The 15,652-nt window shown below is 39.7% G+C and overlaps 1 long non-coding RNA gene across 5 annotated transcripts in view; it reads right to left on the minus strand.

Annotated features, from left to right (window-relative positions):
• The window catches only part of LOC122238480, a 45,033-nt gene that overhangs the window by 25,277 nt on the left and 4,104 nt on the right, over positions 1-15,652 (minus strand). For 3 of the 5 annotated variants that reach the window (XR_006217402.1, XR_006217403.1, XR_006217400.1), the window contains exons 3-4: positions 5,777-6,694; positions 3,956-4,112 (exon numbers count right to left, since the gene is read on the minus strand). This is a non-coding gene — a long non-coding RNA (uncharacterized LOC122238480). Of the gene's footprint in view, positions 1-3,955; positions 4,113-5,776; positions 6,695-13,795; positions 13,839-15,652 lie in introns of those variants that run through there. The other 2 variants (XR_006217401.1, XR_006217404.1) reach the window with 2 other exon arrangements.

A 15,652-nucleotide genomic window follows, 5' to 3' on the forward strand; every position in this document is an offset into this window, starting at 1 on the left:
CACAAATCAGGCCTCAACAGGTACCCAAAGACAGAGATCAGACCAAGCATTTTTTTCTGACCACAAAGCTAAGAAACTTGAAGTTAACCACGTGTGCGCACGCACGCACGCACACACACACACACACACACACACACACACACACACTAAGGGGGAAAGGCCACAATTAAAGGGAGGTTAAATAACATGCTACCAAATGAATGGGTCAAACAGGAAATCAATGAGAAAATACACCGAAACTAATGAAAATGAAAATACACTGGTAAAAGTATTTGGAATGCGGCAGAAGCAGTCTATGATGGAAGTATATAGCAGTACAAGCCTACCATAAAGAGCAAGAAAAATCCCAAACAATCCTAACTTATAACTAAAGGAATGAGAAGAACAGCCGAAGGAAGGAAATAATAGAGATTAAGGCAGAAATAAGGAATATAGAAACCAAAAAGACACTAGACCAAATCAATGAAACCAGGGGCTGGTTCCTTGAAAACGGTAATCAACATGAAAACCTCCTAGGCATACTTTTCACAAAGAAGAAGGGAAGGACTCAAATAAAATCACAAATAACACAGGAGAAATAACAGTCAACACCACAAAAATACAGTTAGAAGATAATATTATGAAAATCTATATGCAACAAATTGGACACTCTGAGAAAAATGGAACAATCCCTAGAAACACACAAACTACCAAAACTGAAACGGAAAGATACATAAAATCTGAAAACAGAAAGAAATCAAATCAGTAATAAAAAATTTCCCCCCAACACAAGAGTTCAGGGCCAGATGGCTTCACTAATGAATTCCACCATTACAATTATTACAATTATTATTATTATTATAATTATACAAAAAATTATTACAAAAAATAAAAAAAGAAGGAAAACTTACAAATTCATCTTATGAGGCCATCATTACCTTGATACCAAAACCAGTTAAAGCCTCCACTAAAAATGAAAACTGCCGGGGCTCCTGTGTGGCTCGGTGGGTTTGGTGTCCAAATCTTAATTTTGGATTAGGACATTATCTTGCAGCGCATGGATTCGAGTCCCACGTTGGACCCTGTGCTGACAGTGTGGAGCATGGCCAGGATTCTCCCTCTCCCTGTCTCTCTGCCCCTCCCTCACTTTTATGTACCCTATGTCTCTAAGTAAATAAATACTTTAAATATGTTTTAAAAAATTTAAATAAAACTACAGACCAATATCCCGATGAATATGTATGCATAAATTCACATCAAGATACCTTCAAATTAAAGTCAATAATACATTAATAGAATCATTTACCATAATCAAGTGGGATATATTCCCGGACTGCAAGGGTGGTTCCACATTCACAGATCAATCAACATGATGCACCACAGTAATAGAAGAAAGGATAAGAACAATATGATGCTTTCAAGACATGCAGGAAAATGATTTGACAAAATGTCACGTCCATTCACGATAAAACCCCCTAGCAAGTATATTGGTACTCAACCTACCTGCACATAATAAAGGCCATCTATGAAAAACCCACAGCTCATCTCATCCTCAATGGGGAAAAATTGAAATTTTTCTTCCAAGGTCAGGGACAAGATGGGGATGATCCCTCTCACCACTGTTATTCCACATAGTACTGTAAGTTATAGCCACAGCAATCAGACAACAAAAAGAAATAAGAAGCATCCAAACTGGCAAGGAAGAAATAGAACTTTCACTATTTGGAAATGACATGATGCTCTCTATAGAAAACATGAAAGATTCCCCTCAAAATTGTTAGAATTGATACATGAATTCAACAAATCAAAATATACAGAAATCAATGTACATAAATCTATTGCATTTCTGTAGACAAATAATGAATTAACAGAAAGAGAAAGTAAGGGGTCAATCCCATTGACAGGTGCACCAAATACCCCAAGATACCTGGAATAAACCTAACCAAAGAGGTAAAAGATCTGTACTCTAAAGGCTTTGAAACACTGATGAAAGAAATGGAAGAGGACGCAAAGAAAAGGAAATACATTTCATGTTCACGGATAGGAAGAACAAAATACTGTTAAAAGGTCTACACTCCACAAAACAATCTACACATGTAATGAAATCCCTATCACACAAACAAAACATTTGTCACAGAACTAGAACAAATAGTCCCAAAATATGTATGGAGTGACAAAGACCCCAAACAGCCAAAAGAAATTGAAGACCAAAACTAAAGCTGGAGACATCACGCTTCTAGACTTTAGGTTATATTACAAAGCTGTACTGAACAGAACAGTATGGTACTGGCAACCAACAACAACAACAAAAACATAGACGCAGAGACCAATAGAATGGAAACCCAGGCATGAACTCATACATATATGGTCAATTAATTCTCAACAAAGCAGGAAAGGATATCCAATGGGTAAAAAAAGATACTCTTGGGACACATGTGTGTCTCCACAGCGTGTGACCGTGGATTCAGCTCCAACCATGATCTCAGGGCAGTGCAGAGCATGCGTGGGATTCTCTCTCTCCATTTCTCTCTGACCCTCTTCTGCATGTTCTCTCTCCCTCTCTCTCTCTCTCTCTCTCTCTCTCTCAAAAATAAATACATAAACTTAAAAAAAGTCTCCTCAACATGTGGTTTTGGAAAAACTAGACAGCAACCTGCAAAACAAAACAAAAACACAACCGGACCACTTTCTTACAACATACACAAAAATAAATCCAACATGAATAAAGAACTATGTGTGAAACCTGAAACCATAAAAATCCCAGAGGATACCTAACACAGGAAGTATCTTATTTGACATTGTCTGTACAAACATCTTTGTAGATATATCTCCTGAGGTAAGGGAAACACAAGCAAAAATAATGGGACTTCATAAAAATAAAAAGCTTCTGTCACAAAGGAAATAATCAACAAAACTAAAACACCTACAGAATAATATTTGTAAACGACATCTGATAAAGGTTTACTGTCCAAAATATATAAAGTTATACAGCACCCAAAAAATGAGAAATCCAATTAAAAATGGGCAGATGACATGAATGGACATTTTCCCAAGGTGACATAAACATAGCCAAGAGACACATGAAAAGATGCTCAGCATTACTCGTCTTCAGGGAAATACAATTCAAAAGTACAATGAGATAACACGTCACATCTGTGAAAATGACTAAAATCAATGAATGATGAGACAGCAGGTGTTGGCAAGGATGTGGGGAAAGAGGAACCCTCTTGCATTGTGGGAAGGAATGCAAACTGGTGCAGCCACTCTGGAAAACAACATGGAGATTCGTCAAAAAAAAATGGAAATAGAACTATGTTACGATCCAGCAATTTCACTACGAGGTATTTACAGAAAGAATACAAAAATAATTCTTCAAAGGGATACATGCACCATGAGGTTACAGCAGTATTTTCTACAAAAGCCAAATTACGGGAACTGACCAAGCATCCATCAACTGATGAATAAACTGAGATGTAGTATATGGAATGTAATATTTATTCAGCCATAAAAACATGAAATCTTGTCATTTTCCACGAGGTGGATGGAGAGAATGTTATGCTGGGTGAAATAAGCCTGTCAGAGAAACACAAATACCAGATGATTTCACTAACACATGGAAATAAAACAAAACAAAGTGGGGGGGGGGGGGAGACAGTGACAAACACTCTTAACTAGAAAACAAACTGAGGGGTTCCACAATGAGGTGGGGGAATGGATGAAACAGCTTCTGGGGATTACGAAGTGCACCTGGGATGAGCACCAGGTGACGCATGGAAGTGTTGCTCTACATTGTACACCTGAAACTAATATTACACTGTATGTTTACTAAGTGCAATTTAAAGTAATAGATATCAGAAGGTTAAGACACCTACCTACGGGGTTTTCTGTAGTTTTTAATCACTTCATTAGGTTGGAAAAATAACCATAATTTTTTTAAAAAAGCATGTATGTTGTGGGGGACAGTTTGTGCCCTTACCTCGGTCACTGGTTCCAGCAGGACTCGGAAAGTGGGTCACAGCTCATTCTTCTAGAAGGTCCTGAGACAAACATTTCGTGTATTCAAGTCCTAATGGAGTGCAGCTCCCGTTCTTCTGAATTTCTGTCAGGGTTTCTTCCCGGAAACAAGCCTGAATCTGGAACAAACCATCGACTGTATCTATGAGGTGATGTCGTGGAACCCTGCAATCCACAAGTCCTTTAGTAAAATACGACTTGTTCAAATACTGTCCAGGAAGTTGAGGAATGAAACACGGGAACAACCGAGAAAATGCAAGGGCCTGTGCTGTTTAGCAACCATCATGCCCAGGGAAGCCACCCAGCGCCCCCTCCTCAGCAGTCAGTACAAGGTAGCTTCTCTCTGGCGACTCAGGAGATGCCAAGTTGCTGCAAAGCTCCCAAGGTCTCCCCTGGGGCCGGCGGCAGAAGCCGCTGGAAACGCAGCTCTGCTCTCTGTCCTGAGACAGCGGTAGAGGCCCTGTGTCCTCTGGGAGCAGCAGCAGCCCTTCCTGCTCTGAAGTGCCCTGGGTCAGAAAAGCCGATGGTGCGCCCTCTGCTGGCCATCACTGCCTAGGCAGAGGAGCCCGCCCCTCCGGGTCTGTGGTGCTTGAGCTCTCTCTGCTGGATACCATGGGAATTCGTGCAATGTTGAAGGCCCTGGCCGCTCAGCTGAGGGACCGAAGGTGCTCTGGGAAACTCCGCCTGTTCTCCACAATGGGAAGGGTCTTAGTGACAGGGCCTGGGACACAAAGAAATCTTTTCCTTCTCCTTTTTTTTGAGTGAAGAATGAAACAGAATTTATTAACATAATGACATCATTTGTAATGTTTTAAACAATGTCCACAGAAAAATAGACTGCCAACTTACACATGCTGAGCAAGTAATTGTGTTTACCACCAGAGTATTTAGGTTAGATAAAGAATTGACACCTTTGAGAGAGAGACAACTGCTTCCAGCTATGGAACGAATGAGTCCTAGGGATACAAGAGACAGCCAATGGAATAGAGTCAATTCTGTAATAATATTGTTGCATGCTTTCACAGGATAGCTACACTTGTGCTGAAGTAAAACATAATTTATAGACATATGGAATGACTACAAAGTATGCCTAAAACTAATACAACAAATGTGTGAAGAATATTTCAATGAAAAGTTGACATCCTCTACGCTATCTTTAATTTATCTTTTTTTTTGCCAATAAACTATCATTCCTGGGGCGCTTGGGTTGCTTAGTCAGTTAAGCGTCCGACTTCCCATCAGGTCATGATCTTGCAGCCCATGAGATTGAGCCCTGCGTCAGGTTCTGTCCTGACAGCTCAGAGCCTGGAGCTTGCCCCAGATTCGGTGTCTCCTGCTCTCTCCCCCATCCCTCCCTCAGGCTCTCTCCAAAAAAGAAAAACAGAAACATTATAAATTTTAAAAAAAATCATTCCTAATTTAGAATCTGTGAAATTCCATTTATACTAGATTCTCTAACATCACCATCTTGATGTTGAGAGCTTATCTGAATAGTCACTAATATCTTTGATGACACATATGTGACAGGGTCAGAATGCAACTTACAGGGAGCTACACATCTGTTATGAATTTACTGTATGTGTCCTTGGCTAATATTTCCCATGAAATGTGCTTTAGGGATGCACATTTCATACATCTGCATCCCTGGATGTGTGTAATGAACATCCATTCTGTGTTGCAGTTAACTTTAAAGCCATAACAATGAGTCTTATAGGACTGACAGCAAGATGTCAGTAGAGCTGCTTCCTTCCAGAGATTCTGAGGGGAGCATCCATTTCTTTACCTTTTTCAGAGTCCAAGGGCTACCTGTGTCCCTCAGCTTATGGCTCCTCCCATGCTCACACCACTCAAGTCTTCTCTTCCCCAGTCAAATTTCATTCTTCGTACAATGATGCTTGTGGTTGCATCCAGGGCCCACCTGGACAATCCAGGCCATTCTCCTCATCTTCAGATCATTGACTTAATCACATCCACAAAGTCCTTTTTGTCATCAAAGAGAACAGTCACGGGTTCTGGGGATTAGGACATTGATACCTTTGAAGCCCATTATTCAACCTACCACACTCTACCCTCTGGCTCCCCAAAATTTATGTCCACTCCATATGCAAAATATATTCACCCCATCCTAACATTCCTAAAAGTCTCAAGCCCTTACATCATCAACTCAAGTTCAAAATCTCATCTCTATATCATCAGCTCCAAAGACCCAACTGTCATAATCTAAATCATGAAAGCTGGTATGAGTGGTCTCTGGATATGACCACCCTGGATCACAAGTCCACTCTGGGGAGCTTGGGAAGATGGCAGAGTAGGAGGACCCTGAGGTAACCCCATCCCACGTTTACAGCGAGGTATCATGCACACCCAAGTCAATAAATCAGAGCACAATGCAAACACTGACAGAACAAAGTCCACAACTAAATTAGAGAAGAAGCTGCACCTGAAGGTTTTGGAAGGTCGGAGATGGAGGCAGATGGAGGGCCTTGTGCACACGAGGAGGGCAGAGAAACTGGTCCTTGCAGGAGGAAGCTCATATGGGGAAAACTAGTCCCCATAATGTTTGGCTTTAAAAACCAGACAGGCTGAGTTTTTAAAGCCAGTGGGACTTGGATCCTGGAGCTTTAAAAGTCAGCTGACTCATCACCAGGCAAGCCTGGAGGGTGAGTGATAGCTGGGTCATCGCCCTAGAAGAGACAGCAGCCTGCACAGAGAGACAATATGCAAAGAGCAGTTTACAGAATGTCAGGGGCAAACAAGAGACATATCTGCTAGTACTGATTTCTCTAAAATCAAGGAAGCTGGCAGGTGCCATTTTCCTCTCCCTTCCCACCGCCCCCCCCCCCCCCGCATTAACACAGGACTACCTGGGGGAGGCAGGGATACACAGACACTATTCACCTTTGTCCAGGGCTATGGGAAAATGTTGCTAAAGCAGTGCATGTAGCCCACCCAGCCCCAGAGCCACATTCAGTCATGCACCCCCAGGCACCATCAAGTGTAAGGCCCAGATGTCAGAAACACAGCTGAGTGGAGGGCCACTCTCAGCCACCACACTGTGCCCAGCTGCCTGCCCCCAGCCACCCTGGTGTGCAGCCTCCAGCCACCCAGCACTTCAGGGGATCCAGCATAGGATTCGTGGCCCAATATAAGATCTCTAGTGAGCACATCCCCTCAGGGCTGGCCTGCCTGGGTCCCACTCACACCACAGACAGGAAGCACAGCCCACAATAGGCAGAAAGGAAAAGTGTGTTACTCTTGGGGTAACAGCGGGGCAGGAGCAACACCATGGGATAGAGACCAAAGCTCTCCAGGTCATGGTGAACAGAGACACTGCACTGCAGGCACTCCAGGACCTCTTCCTCACTGAGTCACTACTTCCAAAAGCAGGAGACACAGCTTAGTGAGTTCATACACATGAACAGACAGAGAGAGGCAAACCACACAGGGTGAGGGAGAAATTTACCCCAAATGAAAGAAAGGAACAAGCCACAGCCAGAGATCTAGGCAAAACAGATCTAAGAAACCTGCTTGATAGAAAATGTAAAGCAATGATCATAAGGATACTCACTGGGCTTGAGAAAAGAGTGAAGAATATGAGTGAGTCCCTTAACACAGAGATAAGGACCAACATAGCAGAGATAAAGGGCTCAATAAACAAAATGAGAAACACACCTGATGGAATGAACAGCAGCAAAGAAGAAGAAAAGGAATGACTTAATGACCTAGGAGACAGAGTAATGAAAAGTAATCAAGCTGAGGAAAAGAGAGGAAAAAAATAATTATGCAAAACGTGAATAGATTTAGGGACCTCAGTGACTCAATCCAACATAATAACATTCATACCATAGGAGTCCCAGAAGAAGAAGAGAGAGAAGGGGGGATGGGCAGAATATTTATTTCAGGAAATAATATCTAAAAACTTCTTTAATCTGGAGAAGGAAACAGACATAAGACCCAGGAGGCACATCGAATGTCCATCAAAACCAACAAAAGCAGACCCACAGCAAAACATATTTTGCTTAAACTGGCAAAATATAGTGATAAAAAAGTCCTAAAAGCAGCAAGACAAAAGAAGTCCCTAACTTACAAAAGAAAACATCAGGTTAGCAGCAGATCTCTACACAGAAACTTGGCAGGCCAGAAGGGAATAGCAGGATGTATTCAACGTGCTGAATGGGAAAAAACTGTAACCAAGAATCTTTTGTCCAACAAGTCTGTCATTCAGAATGGGAGAGATCAAGAGTTTACCAAACAAAAACCACTAATTTAGTGACCACTAAACCAGTATGCAAGAAATTTGAAGATGGACTCTTTGAGTGGAAAAACCAAAAGTCATAACACAACAGTAGGAAACACAAAAGCAGTAAAATGAATATTTCTATTTAAAAAATCAGCCAAGAAACTCACAAAATAAGAGAATGTAAAGTATGACACCACATACCTAAAACCTGGGGAGGAGAGGAATAAAGAATGGATTCGAACTTAAACAATCATCAATGTAATATAGACTGCTATATGCAGATGTTATATACAAACCTAATGGTAACTACAAATCAAAAACCACTAATAAACATGCAAAAAATGAAGAGAAAGAAATCCAAATACATCACTAAAGAAAGCAAAACATAAAAGAAAGAAAGAATCAGAGAAAAATTCAGAAGCAAAAACAAAAGTAATAATAAAATGGCAATAAATACATATCTATCAATAATTGCTTTGAATGTAAATGGACTAAACACTCCAATCAAAAAACAGAGGTGAAGCGTATTAAGGAGGACACGTGTTATGATAAGGGTATTAAGGAGGACACGGATGTTGTATTTAGGTGATGAATCACTAAATTGTACACGTAAAACTAATATTACATTGCATATTAACTAACTGGAATTTAAATTTAAATTTAAAAAAAGACATAGGTGACAGAGTGGATAAAAAATCAAGATCCATCTATATGCTGCCTACAACAGACTCAGTTTAGACCTAAAGACACCTGCAGACTGAAAGTGAGAAGGTGGAGAAATACGTCATGCAAATTAAGTCAAAAGAAAGCTGGAGTAGCAATACTTATATCGCACAAAATGAATTTTAAAACAAATACCAGAAATGGAAAAACATTCCATGCTCATGGATCGGAAGAATAAATATTGTTAAAATGTCAATACTACCTAAAACTATCTACACATTCAATGCAATCCCAATCAAAACTGTACTAGCATTCTTCTTGAAGCTAGAATAAGCAATCCTAAAATTTGTATGGAACCACAAAAGGCCCCGAGTAGCCAAAGTAATTTTGAAGAAGAAGACCAAAGCAGGAGGCATCACAATCCCAGACTTTAGCCTCGACTACAAAGCTGTAATCATCAAGACAGCATGGTATTGGCACAAAAACAGACACATAGACCAATTGGAATAGAATAGAAACCCCAGAACTAGACCCACAAAAGTATGGCCAACTAATCTTTGACAAAGCAGGAAAGAATATCCAATGGAAAAAAAGACAGTCTCTTTAACAAATGGTACTGGGAGAACTGGACAGCAACATGCAGAAGAATGAAGCTAGATCATTTTCTTACACCATTCACAAAAATAAACTCGAAATGGATAAAGGACCTGAATGTGAGACAGGAAACCATCAAAACCCTAGAGGAGAAAGCAGGAAAAAACCTCTCTGACCTCAGCTGCAGCAATTTCTTACTTGACACATCTCCAAAGGCAAGGGAATTAAAAGCAAAAATGAACCATTGGGACCTCATGAAGATAAAAAGTTTCTGCACTGCAAAGGAAACAATCAACAAAACTAAAAGGCAACCAATGGAATGGGAAAAGATATTTGCAAATGACATATCAGACAAAGGGCTAGTATCAAAAATCTATAAAGAACTCACCAAACTCCACACCCAAAAACAAATAATCCAGTGAAGAAATGGGCAGAAAACATGAATACTTTTCCAAAGAAGACATTCAGATGGCCAACAGGCATATGAAACAATGCTCAATGTCACTCCTCATCAGGGAAATACTAATCAAATTTACACTGAGCTACCATCTCATGCCAGAGTGGCTAAAATGAACAAATCAGGAGAATATAGATGCTGGAGAGGATGTGGAGAAACGGGAACCCTCTTGCACTGTTGGTGGGAATGCAAACTGGTGCAGCCACTCTGGAAAACAGTGTGGAAGTCGTCAAAAAATTAAAAATAGATCTACCCTATGACCCAGCAATAGCACTGCTAGGAATTTACCCAAGGGATACAGGAGTGTTGATGCGTAGGGGCACCTGTACCCCAATGTTTATAGCAGCACTTTCAACAATAGCCAAATTGTGGAAAGAGCCTAAATGTCCATCAACTGATGAATGGATAAAGAAATTGTGGTTTATATACACAATGGAATACTACATGGCAATGAGAAAGTATGAAATATGGCCTTTTGTAGCAACGTGAATGGAACTGGAGAGTGTTATGCTAAGTGAAATAAGTCATAGAGAGAAAGACAGATACCATATGGTTTCACTCTTATGTGGATCCTGAGAAACTTAACAGAAGACCACAGGGGAGGGGAAGGGGAAAAAAAGTTAGAGAGGGAGAGAGCCAAACCATAAGAGACACTTAAAAACTGAGAATAAACTGAGGGTTGATGAGGGGTGGGAGGGGGGGAAAGTGGGTGATGGGCATTGAGGAGGGCACCTGTTGGGATAAGCACTGGGTGTTGTATGGAAACCAATTTGACAATAAATTTCATATTAAAAAATAAAAATAAAACAAATACCATAAAAAGAGACAAAGAAGTATCCTTCCCAAGAAGGACACTATACAATCATAAAAGGATCTATCCATCAAGAAGATCTAACAATTGTAAATATTTATGCCCCCAACTTGGAAAAATCCATATATATATATATATATATATATATATATATATATATATATATATATATTACAATATACAATATACAATATACAATGTACAATAATACTAGGAGACTTTAACACCCCACTGACAGCAGTGGACAGATCATCTAAAAGGAAAATCAGTAAGGAAACAATGGTTTTGAGTGACACATGGGACTAAATGGACTTAATAGATATATGCAGAACATTTCATCCTAAAGCAGCAAAATTTACATTCTTCTCGAGTGCACATGGGACATTCTCCAGAATAGATCACATACTGGGACACAAAACAGCCCTCAACAAGTAAAAAAGATTGAGGTCATACCATGCATATATTCTGACTACAGTGCTGTGAAACTTGAAATCAACCACAAGAAATAATCTGGAAAGACCACAAATATATGTAGGTTAAAGAACATCCTACTAAATAATGAATGGGTTAACCAGGAAATTAAGAAATTTAAAAATGCATGGATGTAAATTAAAATGAAAACACAAAAGCCCAAAACCTTTGGGATGCAGCAAAGTCCGTCTCAGAGGAAAGTACATTGCAATTCAGGCCTATCTTAAGCAGTAAGAAAGGTCCCAAATACACAACCTAACCTTACACCTAAAATAGCTAGAAAAAGAAAAAACAACGCCTAAAGTCAGCAGAAGGGGGATAATAAAGATTTGAGAAGAAATAAACAATATAGAAACAAAAACAACAGTAGAATAGGTCAATGAAACTAGGAGCTATTTTTTTTGAAAGAATTAATGCAATTGATACACCCCTAACCAGACTTATCAAAAAGAAAAGAGAAAGGACCCAAATAAGTAAAATCACAAGTGAGAGAGGAGAGATCACAACCAACACCACAGACATACAAACAATTATAAGAGAATATTATGAAAAACTATATGCCAACAAATTGGGCAAGCTGGAAGAAATGGATAAATTCCTAGAAACATATAAACTACCAAAAGTGAAACAGGGAGAAACAGAAAACTTGAACAGACCAATAACCAGCAAAGAAATTTAATCAGTCATCAAGTATCTCCCAACAAAGTCCAGGACCACATAGCTTCACAGGGGAATTCGACCAAACACTTAAAGAAGAGTTAATACCTATTCTTCTCAAATTGTTCCATAATATAGAAAAAGAAGGAAAACTTCCAATTTCATTCTCTGAGGTCAGCATTATCCTGATACCAAAACCAGACAGAGTCTCCACTAAAAAAGATAACTATAAGCCAATATCCCTGATGAACATGGATGCAAAGATTCTCAATAAAATACTAACATACTGAATCCAACAGTACATTAAAAATATCATTCACCATGATCAAGTGGGATTTATCCCTGAGCTGCAAGAGTGATTCAATATTCACAATCAATCAACGTGATACACTACATTAATAAAAGAAAGTATAAGAACTACATGATCCTTTCAATAGATGCAGAAGAAGCATTTGACAAAGTACACCATCTATTCATAATAAAAACCTTTGAGGATTGGAGGGAACATGCCTCAACATCATAAAAGCCATATACAAAAACCCCACAGCTAATATCATCCTCAATGGGGAAAAACTGAGAGCTTTCCCCCTAAGGTCAGGAACACAACAGGGATGTCCACTCTCACTACTGTTGTTCAACATAGCGTTGGAAGTCTAGCCTCAGCAATCAGACAACAAAAACAAATAAAAGGCATCCAAACCAGCAAGGAAGAAGTTAAACATTCACTATTTGCAGATGACATGATACTCTATGTAGAAAACCCAAAAGACTCCATCAAAAAATTGCTAGAATTGATACATGAATTCAGTAAAGTCACAGGATACAAAATCAACATACAGAAATCTGTTGCATTTTTATACACCAATAATGAAGCAGCAGAAAGAGAAATCAAGGAACCAATCCATTTACAATTGCACCAAAAAACATAATATACCTAGGAATAAACCTAACCAAAGATGTAAAGGACTGTACTCTCAAAACTACAAAGCATTTATGAAAGAAATTGAAGAAAACAGAAAAAAATGGAAAAGCATTCCAGACTCATGGATTGGAAGAACAAATACTGTTAAAATATCTATACTACCCAAAGCAATCTACATATTCAATGCAATTCCTATCAAGATAAAACCAGCATTCTTCACAGAGCTAAAACAAACAATCCTAAAATTTGTATGGAACCAGAAAAGACCTCGAATAGCCAAAGCAATCTTGAAAAAGAAAACCATAGCTGGAAGCATCACAATTCCAGACTTCAAGATGTATTACAAAGGTGTATTCATCAAGATAGTATGGTACTGGCACAAAAACAGGCACTTAGATCAAGAATATCCAATGGAATAAAGACAGTCTCTTCAGCAATCGGTGTTGGGAAAGCTGGACAGCAGAAGAATGAACCTGGACCACTTTCTTACACCATACACAAAAATAAACTCAAAATGGATGAAAGACCTAAACATAAGACAGGAAGCCATCAAAATCCTAGAAGAGAGAGCAAGCAAAAATCTCTTTGACCTTGGCCGCAGCAATTCTAACTAGACATGTCTCCAGAGACAAGGGAAACAAAAGCGAAAATGAACTATCGAGATAAAAACTTCTGCACAGAGAAGGAAACAATCAGCAAAACTAAAAGACAAATGACAGATGGGAGAAGATATTTGCACATGACATATCAGATAAAAGGTTAGTATCCAAAATTTATAAAGAACTTATTAAACTTAATAACCAAAAAAAACAAAAAACAAAAACAAAAAAAAACAACAAATAATCCAGTTAAGAAATGGGCAAAAGACTTTAACAGACACTTTTCCAAAGAAGACATTCAGATGGCAATCAGACACATAAAAAGATGCTCAACATCACTCATCATCAGGGAAATAAAAATCAAAACCACAATGAGATACCACCACACCTGTCAGAATGGCTAAAATTCACAATTCAGGAAACAACGGATGTTGGTGAAGATGCAGAGAAAGGGGAACCTCTTGCACTGTTGGGAATGCAAACTGGTGCGGCTGCTCTGGAAAACAGTATGGAGTTTTGTCGGAAAACTAAAAATAGAACTACCCCACAACCCAGCAATTGCACTACTAGATATTTATCCAAGGGATGCAAATATCCTGCTTCGAAGGGGCACATGCACCCCAATGTTTATAGCAGCACTACCAACAATAGTCACGTTATGAATAGAGCCCAAATGTCCATTGACTAATGAATCAACTGAAGAAGGTATGTGTGTATGTGTGTGTGTGTGTGTGTACACACACACACACACACACACACACACTGGAATCATATATACTCAGCCATAAAAAAGAATGAAATCTTGCCATTTGCAGTGACATGGATGGAGCTAGAGTGTATTATGCTAAGTGAAATAAGTCAGGCATAGAAAGACAAATACCATGTGATTTTACTATGTGGAATTTAAGAAACAAAATTGATGAACATAGGGGAAGGGTGGGGAAGGAGAGGGAAAGATACCATAAGAGATTCTTAAAGATGGAAAACAAACTGAGGGACGATGGAGGGAGGTGGGTGGGGGATGGGCTAGATGGATGATGGACATTAAGGAGGGCACTTACTGGGAGGAGCACCAGGTGTTATATGTAAGTGATGAACCCCTGGGCTCTACTCTTGAAACCAATACTATACTATGAGTTAACTAACTAGAATTTAAAGAAAAACTTAAACAAAGAAACTGATTTGTGAACCCAAAGGTGAAAAGGGAATTCTCCTTTTCATTCAATTAGAGTGGATGAGATACTATACAACCCAGCCCCCACCCCATCTGGCCAGGGAAAGCAGACTGAGAAGCTCACACAAGCAGAGGACAACTTTATTCCTGCAGATCCTCATATCATTGCTGTGGGTGCTGCCTTTCTGACACTTGGGATGCAACCTTGGACGTTCCTAACACCTGCTTTTCTACAGACTACTCATCAGGGTTAGCGCTCCTTTAGTTACTAGTCATGCAATGTCCTCTTGCCCTACTTCCTCAGGGTTTCAAAGTAGTCTGTAATATGCCAAGAGTGGATTAAATAAACCTCAGCACAATGTGAGCTACTGGTACGATCATGAAGTAGCCCCCGTGAAGAACCCACTAAGATCACATTGCATACCTGTTTAAAGCTGGGTAGTCCTTGAGGGAGGATGATATCCAGGGCCCTGTGTCCTTCTTAGGAACCATGCAGATAGAGCCCACAGAGATGTTGCACAATGTAGACAGGCTAGATGGTTAGTCTTATAGCCTCCAATCAGAAAGGAAAAGTGCCCCCACCCTCCTGATTAACCTGACTAACCTCTTTGGATATTAGAGGTAAAACATCCCATGAATCTGCACCAAATTCCTAGCAAGCAACATTTGAACAGGACCCTGGTGACAAAAAGCTTTGGAGGTGCCCAAGCTGCTGTAAAACAAGGCTGCCATTGGGGTCCCTGTATCCTTCAGGAGATTTAAAAAAAAAATTTTTTTTTAATGTTTATTTATTCTTGAGAGAGAGACAGAGAGAGACAGAGCGTGAGTGGGGGAGGGTCAGAGAGAGAAGGAGACACAGAATCTGAAGTAGGCTCCAGGCTCTGAGCTGTCAGCACAGAGCCTGACGCGGGGCTCAAACTCACAAACTGTGAGATCGTGACCTGAGCTGAAGTCGGACGCCTAACCGACTGAGTCACCCAGGTGCCCCCCACTTCAGGAGACTTTATTAAAATTTGTCTTAAAAAATTTTAGTAGCAAGGTAGTCACATGATTCTACAAACAGTAAAAAGT

This window comes from Panthera tigris, chromosome B2, assembly GCF_018350195.1.
Source record: "Panthera tigris isolate Pti1 chromosome B2, P.tigris_Pti1_mat1.1, whole genome shotgun sequence".
Classification (NCBI taxonomy): Eukaryota; Metazoa; Chordata; class Mammalia; order Carnivora; family Felidae; genus Panthera; species Panthera tigris.